The sequence below is a fragment of the Talpa occidentalis genome, unplaced genomic scaffold (assembly GCF_014898055.3).
Source record: "Talpa occidentalis isolate TD23 unplaced genomic scaffold, MPIMG_talOcc4v2.1 talOcc4.9, whole genome shotgun sequence".
Classification (NCBI taxonomy): Eukaryota; Metazoa; Chordata; class Mammalia; order Eulipotyphla; family Talpidae; genus Talpa; species Talpa occidentalis.
This window is the reverse complement of record NW_023605305.1, coordinates 106,007,064-106,019,927: the sequence shown is the minus strand read 5'-3', so window position 1 is coordinate 106,019,927 and position 12,864 is coordinate 106,007,064. Positions and strand designations below refer to the sequence as shown.

The 12,864-nt window shown below is 43.2% G+C and overlaps 1 protein-coding gene and 1 long non-coding RNA gene across 4 annotated transcripts in view; one reads left to right on the top strand and one right to left on the bottom strand.

Moving 5' to 3' along the window:
• The window catches only part of ELAPOR1 (endosome-lysosome associated apoptosis and autophagy regulator 1), a 61,886-nt gene that overhangs the window by 40,197 nt on the left and 8,825 nt on the right, over positions 1 to 12,864 (bottom strand). The window lies entirely within an intron of this gene.
• Positions 1 to 12,864, top strand: part of LOC119235102 (uncharacterized) — a 67,213-nt gene that overhangs the window by 52,089 nt on the left and 2,260 nt on the right. For both annotated transcript variants that reach the window (XR_008550435.1, XR_008550434.1), the window contains exon 4: positions 2,247 to 2,395. This is a non-coding gene — a long non-coding RNA (uncharacterized LOC119235102). The remainder of the gene's footprint in view (positions 1 to 2,246; positions 2,396 to 12,864) is intronic.

Sequence of the window (12,864 nt, the reverse complement as noted above, 5' to 3'; positions counted from 1 at the left end):
GACTTTTTTTATTACCTATCTTTATAGCCTCATTAGTGGTTCATTTTATCACTTAAGCATATCCTCCACTTCTCCCCGACAAAATACTGGGTTTCCATCAGGACAACATCCAGTTGTGAGCTGGAGTTCCCTTGTATGAGCTCACAAGAGCTGAATATGCTCATCTCTGCCCAACTCCATACTCACTGACCCTGACAGCTTGAAATTGACTATGGTGGGAGTATTTACACCATTGGCATTAGCAAACACTTTAAAGCAGAGCAACCTTAACTTTTCTAGACTGTCAGTTGTTAAACATTCACCAGTACAACACAAACAGTATAATTGTACCCCTAACTCCTCAGTTTTCTTCCATTTTCTCTTTTCTTCAGCTTGCAAATCTACCATTTTCCTTACATACCTTCTAGTTTAATTAAAATTCTAGCTTTTTCCAAAGCTCGGTTCAACTCTTTTACACAAAGCTACTACCACCATTTCAATTGCCTTCATGATCTGATGATTCTAAGTTTCTATTCTGAATCCAGCCCTTACTCTTGAGCAGCCAGTCCTTATCTTTAACTGCCTATGGATGCATTTCTCAACTACATTAGATCCAACATTTAAAAACAGTTCTCAGTTGTCCTCTCCTGTGGTGGTCCATATCTAACTTGCTTTGTGGTGGCAATATTGGTCTTCAGTAGTTTTTGAATTCTACACTTATCTGCTAACAATTTGTGTTACAATGATAATAAGTAATGCTTATATTTTTATAAATGTACATTTTACTTGATGTGTATGAAGTACATTTGAAATGTTTCGATATTTATTTTTACTTATTTTTTCAAAATAGTTACTAAGTCTCAAACACTTAAAAAATTAAATACCAGTCTTGGCATTGACCTTTTGCTCTGATATTAATACTGCAACATTCAGCACCTCCTCAAGCCAAAAACTGGCCTTGACATCTATCTCTTAGTCCCCACATGTAATCTACAAGACCTACCTATTTTCTACTTCCAAAATATCTCTTGAATCAGTCCACTTCTCTCCATCCATACCACCAAGAAATAAGTCAAAATACAGTAACTTCTTATCTAGAGGAGTCTACTCACTGATCTCCTAGGCTCTGCTCCCTCTTCCCTTCTAAGACATTTTCCAGGGTACAGCCAGTGACCCATCTGAACTGCAAATAAGGTTGTACCACTGATACCCTCAAAGCAAACACCAGCTTCCCTGCAAAGTTTATAAGGGCATTTACTCCCTGGCCTCTGCTTATATCTCCAATGTTTCTTTATTCTGACCTTATGCCCCAGCCACCAGTTTACCTCAAAGTAATTCAATTAAAAAATCTTCACTAAGGGCCTCCCCTGGTGGCGCAGTGGTTGAGCGCTGGGTTGCGAGGCTGCCTGCAGCCTCTGCAGCGCCAGTTTGATCCCCTGCCACCGGCAAGGGTCCCACAAAAAAAAAAAAAAAATCTTCACTAAGTATAATGTGAAAGAATACAAATATGATTGTGGCAAGTCTGGCATATATACAGGGACCACAGAGTACAGCTGCATAGGTTGTACGCTGCACAATCCCTGGGAGTGCCACTAACATGCTAGTATAAAGGTACTATCTTATAAGATATATACACAATATAAGAATGCTGCAAATATATACATAGACATGATATCAGGTAGAAAGTGACAGATGAAAAATAACAAACTTTGGGCCTCCCCTGTGGCGCAGTGGTTGAGCGCTGGGTTGCAAAGCTGCCCGCAGCCTCTGCAGCGCAGGTTCGATCCCCGGCTGCTCCCCAGCCACCGGAGGAGGGTCCCACATGGCGCACAGACCTCTCCTGCCGCCCGCTGCTCCCCTCAGCAGTGTACTTCGGTCCTTCTGCCTGCTCTGCTCCCCGCTCTGGTGAATTCTCTCACCCTCCCGCGCTTCTGACTGTACCCAGTGCTTGTATAAATAAATAAATAAATAAATAAATAAATAAATAAATAAATAAATAAATCTTAAAAAAAAAAATCTTACTTTAAAAAAAAAAAATAACAAACTTTAAGAATGAAATACCTCCTTGATTTCTTTTTACCTCCAGTCCATACTCTGATCTCCTGGTTTACCTAGTTTGAAATTCAACACCTCTACCTCCAATCCCAGGGTGAATAATTAAAATCAATTTAAAAGAATTCCTCATCATGGGTGCATTATACTTTGATTTTGGAACAAGCATGCTGCTGCATGAGCATCTTCCTACTTGGCTTTTGGTTTTCCCACAGAGAGAAGCCCACGATCAGGACTCTCACCATGTCTTCTGTACATGTACAGCACCTACAGATGCCTTGGCCATGCAGACTAACTTCAGTAGTAAATGTGATGGCAACAGGGGCTGTATCTTGGCAGGACAACTTGGTGACGGAGGATGAGGGTAAGAGGACACTTATGCTTTTTGAATTGATTACCACGTAGATGAATTACCTATTCAAAAAAAAATTTTAAGTATTGTTTTTTTTTAAAGTGAATGCCTCCCTGAGAGTGAAACTTTTTTTTTTTTTAAAGCAGGATTCTTGGAGCTGGGTGCTCAGGGAGTGCCATGTGGGGGGAGGCGGCCACAGCATTGTGCCACCCCGGCCAGGAGCTAGCACTGCCATTGTGCTTCACAGATGACTCCCAACCATAGGGAAATGTTCTTTAGAGGATAAATTAGGAAATCAGGAAGCCTTAGTCTGCTGGTGGAGGAGGGGGTGACAGAAACAGTTTCTCTTATAGTCTTATCTCTGCAAAGGGACATTATCAGCTCTGGGTACTGATAAGTATCAAGTGTGAGTGCTATGAGCCAGAAAGGCTGAAAAGACACCTGGGTAGATGCCTCTTTTCCCATAAAATGAAATCTACATTGATGACTAATGGAGCTATTAATGCCAGCTTTGCGACTCTAGAAGTTCTGAATACAAATCCCAGCCCATTCTCTGGGACATCCCAGCCTCGGCCACTGCCACGTGTCACGAGCTGAGATTTGAACCCACCCTTCTGCCATCACAGGGGAAACTGAGGTGGGCGAGTACAGAATTAACTCTAGGACACCAGGCCTGCTCTGGCCAAACTCATCCTAATGGCAAACAGAAGCCTTGCTCTCGCTTAAGTCAGTTCTGCTGTGGCCTGGGGCCAAGATCTGGGAGCAGGGTTTGGGGGGAATGTACTTGGGCAGGTGATTTTAAAAAAGTTTTCCAACAGTAGAACAAGTTCCTGCACCAGCAGAGCCCAACCACTGTCCCATAAAGTTGAAATCTAGTCACTCTGGGCCTCATCTAACTTGACCTTCATTCTAGAAATAGCAAAGATACTTTTCTTTAAGTCTCTACACTTGTGAAGGAGCGCAGCAAGCAGATCCTCTTTGCTGCCCTTTACACCTTTTGAATTGCTTGCCTGTCTGTATTATCTGTTCAAAATATAAATTTAAACAGTGTCATCCTGCCCATGGCACTGATTCCTGCAGAGTGGCACACATTTATGACTGATCCTCTAAATGAAAGGGTCAGAAGAAAACCCAGAACCTTCTCACCCCACATGATGCCCCCCCAGCCCTGCACCACTTACATCTCCCAGTCCCTACTGAAACACCCTTTCCCAGGGCTTCTTGGAATGGTCCCTGATCCTTCTAGAACCTCTGTCCTCCACAACATTCATGGGTCGGATCATAAACCACCTTGTTTTGTTGATACCTCCCGGTTCTTCTCTCCAATTAGGTGGTAAATTCTCTGACTTGCATCTGTGTGATAGACAACCCCATGTCTAACTGTACTTTTCCCACAAACACACTTCCCCGCATGTTTTAGAGGATTTCTTATTGTTTATGAATTAAAGCAAGGTCTTATAATCCAAGCTTCAACCAGGTACAGCAATGCTGATAGACCTGACAGGTAGTTAAAGCTGTTGGTTAACTAAGAGATTAAAAGATCCAGAGACAGGGGAGTTTACTCTTTTAAGAGTGCTTAGCAGTAATTATACCTACACTTAATTTTTTAAAATTACAAACATGTTAGTAAACAAATTCAAGTAGTGATGTATAAGGTAGAAACTGAAAATTCTCCTTCACCTCTTGAAGCACCCCATTAAACGATGTGCTATCATCATGTCCCAGTACCTGTATCAGCCATAACAGCCCTAACAATTACTATACACAGGAATGCATTGTTGAACAAAAAAAATGTGTTGTCTCCCAGTTCTGGATGCCAGAAATCTGATGTCAAGTTGTGGATAGGGCTGATTCCTTCTAAGCTGTGAGGGAGAATCTGTTCCATGTCTCCCTCCTAGTTTCTGGTGATGGCCAGATATCCTTGGATTCCTTGGTTCCTGCTGGCCCAACTCCACTCTTCACATAGCATCTTTCCTATGTGTGTGTCTGTGTCCAAATAGCTCCTTTTTTAAAAAAAAAATTATTTGTTTATGCATACAAGAGCTGGGGTGTAGGCCAGAGACATGGGGAGGTGAGAGGATTCACCAGAGACAAAGTGGGGTGCATAATAGGCAGAGTGAATGAAATACATTGCTGAGGGGAGCAGCGGGCAAAACAGGACAGGTCTGCTGCACCATATGAGTCACCTCCCTGACCTGGAATCAAATTTGTGCTGCACACTATTTACAATAGCTAAGATTTGGAAACAACCCAAATGCCCAAAAATAGATGCCTGGATCAAGAAGATGTGGTACATGTACACCATGGAATATTACTCAGCGATCAAAAAAGATACACACATGCAATTTGCAGCAACATGGATGGCGCTAGAAGGGATCATGCTCAGCGAAATAAGCCAGAAAGAAAAAGAAAAATACTGGATGGTCTCACTCATAGCAGGAATCTAGAAAACTTAAATAAGGGACCAGGAAAAAGAATAACTATAAGAAAGAAAATATCAAAATCAACAAATAACTATGAACAAGAGACACTCTATGGGGGGTGGGGGGCAGGGAAAGGAGGGCTTGGGGTAAAAATAAGGGGGTTGTAATTGTATGGGGAATATAAAAATAAAATTTAAATTAAAAAAATTTGTGCTGCAGTAGCCGTGGATAGCTTCATAGTGCTGACACTTAACCCCTTGCGCTACCAGGGAAGCCCTAAATGTCTCCTTTGGATAAGGAGCCATGACTGACATCCTCTTAACTTGACTATGTCTGCAAAGACCCTATTTTCAAATAACATTTTGAGGTGCTGTGTGGTATGTCAGCGGTGGGGGCGGGGTGGGGGCACGGTAATCTCAGGTACAAATGAATGTTTGGAGGACACAATTCAACCCATACAGCACCCATTCCTCACATTTTCCATTTGGACTAGGAGCTGCTCATAGCTTGCTTGTAAAATCTGAGAATAACTTCTTTCGACAAACAATAAAAAATGTCAAAATAGAATCATGTTACCTCCTGTGCGGGAAATAAAATTAATGTTTATTAGACATCTCTCGTGGTTCTGAAACCTTGTAAGTTTTCTCCCTTTAATCTTCACAACCACCTAAAATTCCTTGAAATCAAAGACTATTGTGTCCATTGTCACGACCCCCCTTCTATAGTAGACCCAGCCCAGAGCTGCAATAGTCAGACAAGAAGCATTTGCTGAATCAATGAACTCCGTGGGGTAGATATTATTTCCCCCATATGAAGGGTGAAGAACCCAATTTGGAGCTACCCAGGCTCATGCCACAAAGTCACATGGCTGGTAAATAAGCTGCCTGTTTGGGAGTCAAGTCCAAGCCCTCCTGACTTTCAAAGCTCCTGCCCTTGCCCTAAACTGAAACCAGAGGTTCTCCAAGTGTGGTGGCAGGACACCAGCGACAAGAAACATAAGAAAGGTGAAGACACCTACAACTGGCCGGCCTCAGCAGGGCCTGCCTGCGAACTTGTCAGAAATGCAAATCTTGGGCCTCTTCGCTAACCACTAACCCATGAATCAGAACCTCTAGGGTGGGCTCAGCAATCTGGGTTCCAGCAGGTTCCAGCTAGCCCCACCTGTGACAGCTTGGAAGCACCTGTACTAATCTGGGAAGCTGGGTGGGTGAAGAATTAGAGATTGGCTTAGTCTTTTATTTATTTATTTATTTATTTATTTGAGTTTCCTATGCTGTTGCAGAATTTCCAGAAAACCCCTTCTACTCCAACCATCGTTGTTATTTCTTTATGCTTAAAAATTATATTACCCACTGTTTTTGAAAAGTAGAAAAGAGAGAGATAAGAGTGCCTAGAGGTAATTATTGAAATCTGAACTCTTTCTTCAAGTTTCTCTTCTCTGCGGGAAAAGATGTGGCATCGTGTAAGCAGCCCTGGTGAGCCACCACTGGTAACTCCTAAATTCAGCTTCAGCTTTTCCACTTAGCAACGAGGACAGACAGTCCTCTCGAGGGTAAGAGTGTGGCTGGAGAGCACAGCTGCTTGCTCTCTCGTATAGGACTGGCTAGATGCTTTGAAAGCTGCCAAAGGACTGAGGATCTTGTTGGCAGCTAGTGCCTGCCCAAGGAGGGAGAAACCAGGACCCCACCAGGTGGAGGCGGCCTGGGCAAGCTCCCACACAGGGTTCTGCATCTGGTCTTTGCCTGGACAGGGTTATAAGACTTTGCAGCAGAAAATCTGGAAGCACCCAAAACTAAACCAAGTGGCAGGGGGAGAGCAGTGCCATTACTGACCTGCAGCATTTTCCTTTGGGAAACTTTAATATTGTTCATTGTGAAAAGGGAGGTAGGATCAGCAGAAGGGGAGCTAGAGAAACGAGTGCCATCTAAAGCAGGTTGCTCGACCTCAAGCCATTTGCCTGACTTCACGTTCTCAGATGTCTTCTGCTGCAAGGCAGAAGGTGGAGAGCTCCTTTATTTGGAACTAAAATTGGTAGCAGGGTTCCTTTGTTCCTTCCCACACCCCCCCAACCACCCTGCACCCAACAGTGCCTAAGGCACATTAAGACTCAAAGGGTTCCCCTGGGGCCATCCTGGAGCACCACATTGGGAACTGAGTCCACAGCAGCCTTTCACTCTGCCAAAGCAGAGATGGGACCTGGGACCAAGCATGAAACGAAGGCAAAATGCCATTCTCCTGAATATTCAGGAAGGCCTCAGATGATCCTTCTGCTCGCTAGCAGTCACAGGAGGAAAGGAGACAGCTCTTCCTACTTCTTTATTTTTATACTTACTGATAAACAAACAACTTGCTCTTTCCTCCCACTCTAAGCAGTGCCAGTGTCTGTAAAGGCTAATAGATAGTAATTAACATCCTATCCTTGCTACTTCAATTGGAGACCAAAGGAAATTACTCTAGATGATAAAATAAAATATATTTCACTTCTACTCTGGTGTGTGTGTATTTATGGACATCATCCCCCTAACCCAATAAGCTGCAAGTTCCTTGAGGTTAGTGTTGGGTCGATTTGTCCCAAATTCCTAGCTGCATGTGCAATACCGGCGTATTATGAGTGTTCAAGATGATTATTGCATCAAGAAATAACATCCTGGAGATTTAGGGACACCAGATTTAGGGCACTAATCCAACATCAAAAGGATTGGGTGATTTTATGATATGCCCTTATGTGGAATTAAAAAGTATGTCCACATATTCTTTGATGTTCCTCCCTCAAGAGAAAGTTTAATTCTCCTCCCCTTGAATGTGGGATGAACTGAGGACTTGCTTCTAATGAACAGAATATGGTGGAAATGACTAGGTCCTAAGAGGTCTTGTGCTTCCTCCTGGCTCTCTCTGACCCACCTGCTTGGAAGGAAGCTGGCAGCCACGTCATAGGGACACCTAAGCAGCCCTATGGAGTGACCCACACATGAAGACCTGAGGGGCCCCCAATAGCCATGTGGGTAAACATTTGGGAGGCTGATCCTCAAGTTCCAAACAAGCTTTTGGGTGACTATAACCCTGATGGACAACTTGACCGTAACCTATGAGATTCTGAGCCAGAATCCCCCAGTTAAGCTGCTCCTAAATTCCTGACCCAGCGAAACTATGAGATGATAAATGCTATTTTCAACCCTTACTTTTCAGAGCAACTTATTATAAAGCACTTGATCACAGACAGCAGCGATAATAGTGTATCCATTCTGAAAAAGATTGTTTCGAATTCCTGTTGCACCAAGAGATTTCTATCTCATTAATAGCCGATTTTACACGGCTAAAATTCTACTGTCAAACTTAACACTGACAAGACGTTCTCCCCACCTCAAGGGCCCTGCTACATCTTCAGTTCTTACTAAAATTTACCACTTATGTAAAGCCTGGTTTAGACTCTTAACCACACTCATCCACACTAAAATAACTTTCCTGTGCCTATTTGCACTTTGGCATTGGATTGGCATAACCAGTTGCGCCTACTGAGCCCAGGCTATATGCCAGTGTACTGGGTGGGCCTGTTTCCCTCCAGAATCCTTGTTTTCCTAGCACCTTCCAATGCGTAGCATTACTTAAAAATGGGGTCTTTAGGGATCTTCCTGGTGGCTCAAGGGGTTAAGCACTGCATGATGAAGCAATCTGCAGCCTCTGCAGCACGAGTTCGATCCCCAGCCAGCCAGGGAGCAGCCCACATGGCAAAGCTGACCTGCTGCTCCCCTCAGCAGTGTATTTCCGTCGACCTGCCTGTTCTATTCCCCACTGTCTCTGGTGAATCCTCTCACCACCACCACCCCCGCCCCCGCATCTCTGGCCTGTATCACAGCTCTTGAATGCATAAATAAATAAATCTTTAAAAAAAATGGGGTCTTTACATATTTACTGTAATTAGATGATGAGGTTATAATAGAGTTGGATGGAGCCTAAAATCAACAACTGGTGTCCATATAGATGGCTGTGAGAAGGCACAGAGACACATGGGGAGAGACACAAGTGACAGTGGAGGCAGGAAGGGGAGTGCTGCAGCTGCAGAATAAAGGAAAGTCCCAGATCACTGGTCACCACTAGAAGGTAGGAGATGAGAGAGAAGTCTTCCCTACAACAGTCAGAGAGAGCAGGGAGCTGCATGTGCTGATATTGAACTCTTAGCCTCCAGAACTGTGAGAGAATAAATTTTGATTGCTGTCGCCAGCTTCTGGAGCGGCAATCCTAGCAAACAAATGCAACTAGTCAATGTGCATATTTTTTCTCATTTCTAAATTTAACAACGATCCTTCAAATTGAATGGGGTTTGCTCCTTTAACAAATGAGTCTCGCAAGCAGTGAAACTACCCTGGGGCCAGCAGTGGCCCCAGAGGCTGTGCTCTGCCCATGGCCCCTTCCTACCTGGCCCCTGGCATCATCTATAACTGCTGTTCCCTTCAAGGTTGTGTGTGCTGTCAGTGTTGGTTTCATGTCATGTAATTCTGTCTTTTTATAGAGGCATGTTTTTTCTTTTTTTTTTTTTATTTGTTTGTTTGCTTGTTTGTTTGTTTTGTTTATACATGCACTGGGTACAGTCAGAAGCGCGGGAGGGTGAGAGAATTCACCAGAGCCAGAGCGGGGAGCAGAGCAGGCAGAAGGACCGAAGTACACTGCCGAGGGGAGCAGCGGGCGGCAGGAGAGGTCCGCGCGCCATGTGGGACCCTCCTCCGGTGGCCGGGGAGCAGCCGGGGATCGAACCGGCGCCGCAGAGGCCGCGGGCAGCTTCGCAACCCAGCGCTCCACCGCTGCGCCACCGGGGAGGCCCCATGTAATTCTGTCTTTTTCAGTTCATTACGTTCGATAAATACTTGGTGAATGAATTACTTTAAACTTCAGGGAGTTAAAAGTTAAAAACAGTTAAAAATAAAAATAGCTAAAAATAATATTTTTAAAAAAGTTGAAAATAGAAGAGGAAAAATAAGTATTCAGTGGAGAAAACATGGCAATGGCCCATTATCTCCAGAGAAAACCTGTCGTTGGTGTTTTCTAGCTCTGAGGAACTGCTTTCTGGAATCAGGGACCAATGTGGATAGCAATGGTCAACATTCCTAATAGAGATTAAAAGCAGAAAGGGGGCCTCCCTGGTGGTGCAAGGGGTTAAGCTCCGCACTATGAAGCAATCCACAGCCTCTGCAGAATGAGTTTGATCCCCGGCTGGCCAGGGAGCTACCCACATGGCGCCGCAGACCTCTCCTGCCTTGCCCGCTGCTCCCCTCAGCAGTGGATGTCAATCTACCTGCTCTGTTCCCCACTTTGTCTATGGTGAATCCTCTCACCCCCCACACCTCTGGCCTGTACCCCAGCTCTTATATGCATAAATAAATAAATCTTTAAAAAAAAAAACCAGAAAGGACATAGGGTGGAGGACATAAATACTAGAAATAATGGGGCCATCTCGCGACCACTTATTTTGCTTAACAATTGCAAATGTTTAAAAAAGAATAATTTTTATCCCTGCGGTATGGATTTACTTTAGAAATAGTGAACTTATTACAAAAGGTAAAAAGTATTCCTTTTTAAATATCTGTAATGTTAAGCAGTGTGACCCAGCTGAGGATAAGCACCCACCCAGCTACTGGAGGGGACTGGTGAAGATGCCCAGGTCGGGATGACCACTGAGGTCCATGCCAACACCAGCATTTTTGAGGTGACAATTTTACCCCTAAATGGTACTCCCCAGAGTGACGCAACCCATCCATCTCTGATGGGTTTTTTTAGGTTATCTAGAAATTAAAAGGATGTCTCCTTTTGCAGAGAAGCACCTAAAAATCTACTTGCCTGCATTCAGTGGTATAGTGCTCACACTTCTTTATGTCCACTCCCTTACGTTACTCATCATTTGACCAACATGAGGATGTGTAAGCAATTGTCTGCCTAAAACCAGTGTGTGGTCACAAGCACATGTTTCTCTGAAAGCTTACATAAATCTATTGCACATGAGGAAAACTGGCTGGCGAATATAAAATCCGGGGTAGTCTTGTAGATAACGTGACTAAACGTTATATACGTCCTTTTAAAAATCTGTCCTTTCTCTCCACCCCATTTTTTCCAGTTCTTTGTTTTATCTGACTTCCTGCTAATTTGTTTCTTATTTTATATTTGGGTATAGCCCCTTCTTTTCTTTTATAGATGATTCACACAGTTGAATTAATATGTACAAAGGGAAGTTTTAGCACTAATTTTAAAAGTATTTTTACAAGAAAAACAAGTTGACCCATCAATTCAAAGTTTATGGAACAGCTAGTCGCCCAGGTCTTGACATATCTGACTTCTCCTAAGAGCTAGCCTGGGCCACAACCATCCTTGCACTAAGAATTTGAACTAAGTCAGACGAATAGATATAACCAGTGCTTGTCTCTTGTGGGTTTTCTAGTCTAGAAGGGGTTGGAGATCAAAGCAACCAATTTCAAGCAAAATCAGATAATTTCAGTTTCCTTTCCAATTCAGAGACAGCTTTCCTTTATTGTTTTGGGAAGGAGAGGGGTTCTCCAATGAACATGCAGGCTTACCTTCTTATATTAAAGCCCATTTTTTTCCTTTTATTTTGTATCAGTGGTAAGATTCAGATTTAAAAAAAAAATCAAATTCTAGGCCTAAGAAACTCAATGTATTTATTTTTCAGACTGCATGGCTCTGTGGGTCTTTTTAAATGCCTTCAATAATCCTGACACATCAAAGAAGAAAAAGAGGGGGTAACTTCATAGTAGGTTTCTCAGACTTAAAGGAATTTGAAAAGCAGAGAACCTAGGAAGTATAAAAAAGATATTTTCTTCCAGCAGCTGTCAAACACTATAATTATCTGTTCTGTGCTTTATCTGGTGTGACATAGAAGGAGAGCTTAAGAAAAATGTGACAAATGGCACAATTTTTATTACTTACCAGGGAGCCAATGCTGATAGAGGAAAAGCTCAGAGTTTGGCTAATTATTTCAGAAAATTTGGTAATTTAGCCATCAGGCCCATCTGCCCTGACCGGGAAAAGCAGGCAACTATATGGAACCAACCAACCAGTAGGGCACTCCGTGTCTCAGGGATTCTCTTTGAGAATAAACTCTGATGTGCCATCATGGCCAAAGCCTCCTTCCTCCGTCTGACTGCATGTGGAGAAGGCCAGCGTTATCTTTAAAACTCTATCTTACCAGGGGCCACCCTGGTGGCCTTGGGGTTGAGTCTCAGCGGAATAACCGCTGTGGCCAGGGTGCTGACCCACACATGGCGCAGCACACCTCTCCTGTCTGGCCCACTGCTCCCCTTGGCAATATATTTCAGAAGATACACCTGTTTAGCTCCCCACTCTGTTTCTGGTGAATCCTCTTATCCCTGGGAAACTCTGGCCTACACCCCAGCTCTTATATGCAAAAATAAAGTAAATAAAAATAAAACTTTATCTTACCAACCTGACACACAGCTACTAAAATGTTAAACACTTGCTGTTTGACTCACTACTTCTACCTAAAAAAATTTACCCTACAGATGGACTCAAACGAGTTTGCATCAATACATGGAGGAGGAAGCTCACTGTGGCGCTGTTACCATAGAAACAACTAGACTCAACCTAGTCTTCAAGTTCTGTTTCAATAAGCTGTATTGAAACAGATATGCATACATATAATGAACTAACATTTAGTTGTTAAAAATAAAGACACAGAGCTGTCATCATAAAAATAGTAAAATATAGGACAAATATTCTGATCTGATTTGTACAGAAAATAAAAGAATAGACAGATGTGCCTGTAGAGGCATTGAGATTTCAAAAAGAATATATTTAAGCAAGTATAGACAGAGGTTAGTCTTTGCGGTTTTACAGGGAGGAGAGGAAACTTTTATCAGCTTTACTTTTGCTCTGGATTTTGAGCGTGGACAGGCAGAAAACAGCACAGTGATTAAGAGCCCAGTTGCCTAAGACCCTGTTCTTTTACCTGCCAAGTAACCTCAGACAGGCTAATGTCTCCGTGTCTGAGTTTCATCATCCACAAAATGGGGATTTATTCAGGAAATCTGTTGATGT